Raw genomic sequence first — 7,635 nt, forward strand, 5'->3', positions numbered from 1 at the left:
CATGCTCCTTGGAGGCTGGAATTCAGTTCATTTGGTTCAAAAAACCATGAACCCTCCTGTGTCCAGGGCACTGGACTTAAGGCGCGTCCACCCAGAGCAGACCCAGCTGCGCGGACAGTGAGCAGTGGTGAGCCGTGCGGGCTGGAGTCTCCCATCACAGGTGTGTAGCTGTGCACACGTTGGGCACTGGCGTGGAGATAGGTACTGAGATTGCAGAGTCCGTAAAGGCTGGTTGGCTTTCAGAGTCCCTTGGTCGCCCTGGGAGGATAAGAGTGTGGGCAGCTGGCGCCAGCCAGTGGGGAGGCAGGTGGGGGCTGCACTCCTCTGCCAGCCCCTTGGCATGGGTCAGGGAAGAGAGTAGAAAGAGCGAGTGTGGACCTCAGCCCCTTCCACGGGGCTGGCCTCAGAACTCTTATGGGGGCAATCTGGCCAGAACAGGGGGTCTTAAACCTGTGGCTGCAGAGCCCTTTACACAAAATTGAAGAAATGTGTTGCCACATGAAACAATAGGGAAACAGCTGATAGAAATCAAGGTGGGCGAGTCCCCTGCACACCCGGCTGTGTTGCCAGCGTCGGTTAAGTTGTCCTGGAGGCTGATCCGAACTCACTCCGGGCTTCCCCAGGCCCTTCCGTGGCCACTGTCCTCTGAGCCATGAGGGAGGTGCAGGAGGTTTTCAGATCCCTTAACGCTCTGCGTTCCAGCTACAGTGTCTTGGCTGACAGAGGCAGGGGCCAGAGCCACAGCGGTAACACCTGTTGCCACGTGTGTTTTCTAGGTACAATCGCACGCAAAAGGCTCTAAATGCGCCCTCCCTGGGTTCCCCCACCACCCTGCAGTTGCCCATTTTGCAGATGCAGAGGACATGAATGACCTGTGCACGTCACATGGATCCTGCCTGGTGAGAAGGTCTCCAACCTTGGCCTGACTCCAAACCCAAGGTCTTTATCTTGAGTCAAAAACCTCGAAGACCCCTTCTTCACCCTGCCCACTGTGCCCACCCCACAGCTTCTGTGTGGCCACAGCACCTGGGCCACTGGGACAGCGTGGGCCTGCCATGTCTCTGCACTGGCTCCCACCTGCAGGGGGAGGGGTCACAGGGCCTGTGTGGGCGAGTTGGGCTGCAGGGCCTGGATGCAGGGACGTGGGTCTAGGGTGAGCTCGTGGCCACCCTGTGCATGTGGACAGTGGCCAGCACAAGCCGGTATGGGCACTTACCGGGCTTGAACTTCCCAAGGGCAGGTGCTTGTCATTCTGAGCCGGGCCATGGAGAGGCAGTGCAGGACAGTGATTGAGGCCCGGCCAGGAGCCACAGCTCCGGGCCAGACTTGGCTCCATCCACCAGCAGACCGTGGCCTCCCCGCCGAGCCCCAGCTGCTGCACCCGGGGGACAGTGTAGGGTGATGTGATGGCTAATTTTTGTCCACTTTGCTGGCCCAGGGCACCCAGATATTTGGTCAGTGTTCAAAAGCCAGGTGGTTGTGGCTGTGAGGTACATTTTTGGTGAGACGAACATTAATTCAGGATTCTGAGAGTACAGCAGACGGCCCTCTGCCGGGGTGGCCCATCCAATTTCTGAAAGCCTTAAGAATAGACTGAAATTCCCCAGATGGGGGGATTCTGCCTCCAGAGACCACCGGGCTTGAACTGCAGCAGCAGCTGTTCCCAGGGGTCCAGCCTGGCGGCCTGTCTGACCTGCCAGTCTGTACAACTGCGTGGACAGTTCCCTAAAACCAGGCCCCCTGCCGTGTGTGTGTGTGTGTGTGTGTGTGTGTGTGTAGGGAGCATATTCTGGTGTGTGTGTGTGTGTGTGTGTGTGTGTAGGGGGCATATTCTGGTGTGTGTGTGTGTCTGTGTAGGGGGCATGTTCTGGGGGGTGTGTGTATGTGTGTGTGTGTGTATAGGGGGCATATCCTTGTGTGTGTGTGTGTGTGTGTGTAGGGGCATATTCTGGTGTGTGTGTGTGTGTGGAGGGAGTATATTCTGGTGTGTGTGTGTGTGTGTGTGTAGGGGCACATCCTTGTGTGTGTGTGTGTGTGTAGGGGTATATCCTGGTGTGTGTGTATGTGTGTGTAGGGGCATATCCTTGTGTGTGTGTGTGTGTGTGTGTGTGTAGGGGTATATCCTGGTGTGTGTGTGTGTGTGTGTAGGGGGCATATCCTGTTGCTCTGTTTCTCTGCAGGACCCTGATGCATTCAGGACGTGACCATGTGTCCCTCAGAGCCATAGAGAGTGAGCGATGACAACAGGTGATGGTTGTGTGTCCCCACTGCCATGGGCTGCCACCATGGGGCGGGCAGGACATGTTGACCCAAGTCAAGACCTCAGGTGGCACCTGGCACATAGTTGGCTCTCCACAGTGGTGAGTATGTCAGTTGTTATTAATCATCCCCATGATGTCCTCAAACTTGGTATTCCTATTGTCACAGTCTGAAGCAGTCCTCACGTCACCCCATGAGCTGAGTGCCATCGCCTCCAATGTTAGGTGAGAAACCAGGGTCCCTCAGGAGGCTCTGGTAGAGCTGAGAGCACCCAGCTGTGAGCCTCAGCCATGGCACCCCAAATCGCTGTCTGTAAATCTCTGTTATGGGGAGTTGGAATGGAGGAGCGAAAGTCTAAGTTGAAAAACATCATCTGGGATCTTTAGCAGGAAAATATTTTCTTAGAAATATTTTAAAAGTCTGCTTGACCACTGAAAAGGTAATGTCTTTTTGTAAAAGTGTTTTGTGGGCGTGTCACTTTTAGCCTTTTAAAGACTCAAATGAAATTTTTCTCTTTCCTATAAAACGATGCAGCTATTTAGTCTGTCACAAGGAGGGAATCTCTGAGTCTTAAAGGGAATGGCGAGGGTGGGGCAGTGCTTCTGGGCATGGTTCTGAGGGGGCCTGGGGGGCTGGACCCCACCACAACTGCAGGCCCAGGGCACCTCCACTCGGAGTGTGCTGCCGGTGTGGGTCCACTGGCTGCATCGGCTCCTTCAGTTTAAATTAATTCAAATGAAATAAAATTAAGAATTCAATTCTTCCAGCCTGAGCAAGAGCGAGACCCCATCTCTACTAAAAATAGAAAGAAATTATATGGACAGCTAAAAATATATATACAAAAAATTAGCCGGGCATGGTGGCGCATGCCTGTAGTCCCAGCTACTCGGGAGGCTGAGACAGGAGGATTGCTTGAGCTCAGGAGTTTGAGGTTGCTGTGAGCTAGGCTGACGCCACGGCACTCACTCTAGCCTGGGCAACAGAGTGAGACTCTGTCTCAAAAAAAAAAAAAAAAAAAAAAAAAAGAATTCAATTCTTCAGGATTTGAATGCTCAAGTGCTCCCGGCGGCTCTGGTTCCTGTGTGGATAGCGCACACGTGGACAGTTTCCTTAGTTTGAGAAAGTTTTAGTGGACGCGGAAGCTCCCCAGCTGTTGCTGTAAATGAAGCTTACAGGGACACAGCCACACCACCCTTGTTATGGATGCCCACGGCTGCCTTTGCACTACCGTCTCAGAGTTTAGTTGCAACAGAGACCAAATACCTGCAAAGCCTAAACGGGTTCTATCTGGCCCTGGACAGAAAGCCTTTGCTGAGCACTTCCAGCGTACGGATTTGAAGGCCGGCTGGGTGTGTCTGCTGCAGCAGCAGTGTCACACCTGAGGCCAGCCATACTTGGGTCACCTGGACAGTGGTATAGCTGAGCACCAGTCTGGCTGTGCTGTAGCAGCAGACACAGCGCAGCTTCTGTGCGCAGCAGCTAAGGCATGAGTCGCAGGGCACAGGGTCTGAAAGAGTGAAATGGGGACAGATGCCCTCCACTGTGTGTCCAGCCAGCTTGTGAGCAATGCCTCCTTGGACAACGAGGGGCAGTCCAGGGGACGGCCTGGGGCTGGTTCCTTTAGCCGAGGCAGAGGGAGAGATAGGGGTCACCATAGCAGAAGCTGCCCCTCTTCCCAAGGAAAAGGACAAGAGATTATTTTCAGAGAGACCTTGGGCATAGCAGGCCTCCTGGCCCGCTGACCCCCGGGGAAAGGGGCACTTTATTCCCAGGTGCATCAGGAGACAGATCCATGGAAAAAATGCAGCTCACGGGAGCAGCACAGACTCCAGAAGAGGAAACCTCACACTTGGAATAAAGTTGAGGACGGTGCCCAACTAGCAGAAGTCCTGAGCACCAAAGTCACATTGGGCCGTCGGGTGCGGGGCCTGCAGGGGCTGTGAAGGGCTCTGTTCCAGCCACTCGGAGAAGACACGGCAGGTCAGAGACGAGATGAGATGTTTCATTCAATCCCTCCTTTTTGTGGGAAAGCCACAGTGAGCAGCTCAAAAGGACAACCGAGTCCTGCAACACTCCTGTGGTGTAGACACTACATAAAAGTGGCATTTTTTGGCAGGTGGGTGAAACTGCTGGAGTTGGTTTAACTGCAGAGGATATGCTTTTGTGAATAAACTAAAGGTGTCCTGATGTATCTTTTGTTAACATCCCACCTATCTCTGAGCATGCTATGTAGACTCTGTAAACGACCACCTCCACTACGTACTTTCCTGAGTTTTCCTTCCCTTTCTTGAGAATTTAAGTCTCTCACTGCTCTGTTGGGCTGGAAGATGCTTTGGTTCCATTGGCCTCTGAAATGTGGTTCTCATGGACCCAGGATTGAAATCTGTTCATCTAAGCACAACTGGCGGCTCCTGGTGCTGCCTCTGTGATGGAATCAAAGTTAGGCAGAGGATCTGGGCAACAGTCCAAGTATACTACTGTGCATCAGCACTTTGTCTTGTGCTGTAGAAACCCGAGAGTCTGGGGCCAGGGCTCTCGATCTGTGCGAGCATCAGAGTCTCCCAGAGAACCAAAGATGAGTAGGCTCTGCCACAGGGCAAAGCCCAAGGATTTGTGCTTCCAACAACAGAGCAATTGGTTGGGAAGCCCACAGGACAGAATGAGCCACGTGTGGTTTACTACGAGCTGACTTACTCTACAAGAGGAGAATAACATACAGGTATAATTATCTGTGATTCCAGTGCTAAGTTCCAATTCCTCCTCATTGGTAGAGCCCTTTTCTGGTAATGCCCCCAGTCCGCCCCCCACTCATGCATTCACTGTGGATGTATTGAGCAGTTTTTCTGCAAAGCATTTGTCAAAGTAGTTTGGGGTCTAGACATGCCCAGGTCCCAACCCTGTTCTTCCATTACCTTGGTCTTCCTGTTCTGTTCCTGGTGCACGTGCCCTTAGCCATTGAAGGATATTGGTGATAGAATGCAATGCTCAGAGTCGCTCTGTCTGCAACAAATTAACATTCAATTCTAAAAGTGCAGAGTTCAGGAAATGGCTGCTCACTGCCCTTGGTGTTTTGGTTCTTAGCAGGTACTGCCCAGATCCATGCAAGCTGTGAGTGCTTCAAAACTACCTCTGCTCTTCCTGATGTTGCTGTGACACTCCCCACTGTGGGCTAACACACTTTACTCTGGTCAGTTCTACTCTGTTTCCTCCTCAACCCCACGTGCAGAAGCTCTTGTTTTTGCCTGTTTGGGGGAAATCTGGCCTTCCTTGCAGATGTCAGAATGTAGTTGGTTAAATTTCTCCATCAGACCAGTGATTCTCAAGATGAGAATCTGGGATAAACAGCACCCTCATCCCCACTGAAGACAACTAGGAAACCTGGATAAAATACAAATGTGTACACTGGAAAACTGCCAAGACAGGAAGGACTTACAGGGTCAAGACTCAGAGAGAAGCAAATTCACTGGTGTTGCTTTATATTCTGAGCCTGTCACCCCCTGGAGGCATTTGCTAATTCTCATGCATCACGTTAGAGTGGTTGAGAAATGCAGCAGAAGCAGTCAGGAGGAGATTTTCAGCCATTTCCCAGGGCTGGAAAGAAAAAAATGTGGGTTAAGAGTTTCTTAAGCTGCCAGGATTTGAGGTGCCAAGATCCCAGAAAGAAGGCATGTGCAGTGTAGTGAGTCCAACCATCCAACCTGCTTGTCCCCCTAAAGCATCCTCTAAGTCCTTGGCTGTGCAGCCTGAGAGAAGGTGAGCAGAAAGAGGTAGCCAAGAGGCTGAGGAGCTAAAGAGAGCTTTCAAGTAGTCTCATGGTGTAAAAAAATAAAAGTTAAATTTCAATGGCTCTGGTAAATTCCCTGAGCTTTAAATTGGAACTCCTATAGGAATAAGGAAAACCAGAAATAGACCAGGTTTTACAAAGACTGAAACTCACTGTCAAAAAAACTCAATTAAGATGATCTGTCCTTATTCTAATTGGCTGCCAGAACGAAAGTCCTTCCAGAGTCTCTAAATTTTTCATAGCAGAATGCCCAGTATTCAGTCAAAAAGTACCATTCATACCAAGAGTCCAGGCAACAGAAACAGACTTCTGGGTAATCCAGATATTGGATTTATCAAACACAGATTAAACATAATTATGATTAGGATATTTCAATAAAACAGATAACACAATAGTGAACTTTACAGAGAAGTGAAACCCATAAAATAGAATCAAATGGAAATTCCAGGATTCAAAAGCAGAGTAATTAAAACTTTAGTACTAAATAAATAAGTAGCCATTGCTGAAAGAGAGAGTTAGTGATCTGGATGTAGGTCAATAGAAAATACCCAGACTAAAGCCAAAGAGAGCAAAGAATGGAAAATAAAAAAAAGAATAAGAAAAATACAGGACATGGTAATAACATTTAGCATGCATAATTGGAGAAGAGAGGAGAGAGAGAAAAAGGCACAGAATCAGAATTTGAAAAGACAGCCTAGAATTTTCCAAAATGTCCAAAAGGAATCAAGCCACAGGTTCAAATGTCACTATGAACCCCAGGCAGGATAAATGCAATGAAAATACACCCAGGCACATCATTGTAAAACTACTGAAAGGAAAAGCCAAAGAGAAATTCTTAACATTAGCCAGAGGCAAAAAAGACACATGACTGTGAAAGGAGCAACAATAACACAGATGGGACAGCAGACTTATCAAGGGAAATGATGGGATCCAGAAGACAATAGAAAACCATCTTTAAACTACTGAAAGTAGCTGCTAATCTAGAGTTCCGTATCTAATGAAAACATTCCTCAAAACATGAAGATAAAACAAAGATGTTTTCAGACAAATAAAAACCTGAGGATTTGCCCTTAAATACTAAAAGGAATTATATACTGACAATCAGAAGCATTAAAATGCACAATAGAATGTAGAACAAAGGAAAGGGTACTTATGTGGGTAAATGCAAAGGAATATTAGCTGCCTAAAACTAATTATAATATTTTGTGGCATTTAAAATACATGTAGAATTAAAATTTGTGATAAAAATAATGCAAAAGATGGTTAGTAAATGGAGTTTATTGTTCTTCTATTCTTGCATTATTCAAGAAGTGATAAAAGTACATATTTTAGACTATAGTAAGTTAAGGATGCATCTTGTAGTCTCTAATATAACCTTTATAATAATATTAAAGGAATACATAATTAATAATCTATTAATAAAGAAAAAAGTGAAATAAAAATTCTTATTCCAAATAAAGTGAGAAAAGATCACTTTAGGCATGTAACATAAGTAGAAAACATAGTTAGATAGTGGATTCAAACCTAGTTATATCACTAATTACAAGTAATGCAAATGGATGAAATATTCCAATTAAAAGACCAAAAGACTG

At 48.0% G+C, this 7,635-nt stretch overlaps 1 long non-coding RNA gene across 1 annotated transcript; it reads left to right on the forward strand.

The window, feature by feature from the left end:
• Positions 1-696: 696 nt before the first annotated feature.
• On the forward strand, positions 697-4,430 carry LOC138382568 (uncharacterized). Its single transcript, XR_011233463.1, has 3 exons — positions 697-939; positions 2,181-2,360; positions 3,301-4,430. It is a non-coding gene; the product is annotated as an uncharacterized lncRNA (long non-coding RNA).
• Positions 4,431-7,635: the final 3,205 nt, after the last annotated feature.

Source organism: Eulemur rufifrons, chromosome 4 (assembly GCF_041146395.1).
Source record: "Eulemur rufifrons isolate Redbay chromosome 4, OSU_ERuf_1, whole genome shotgun sequence".
NCBI lineage: Eukaryota > Metazoa > Chordata > Mammalia > Primates > Lemuridae > Eulemur > Eulemur rufifrons.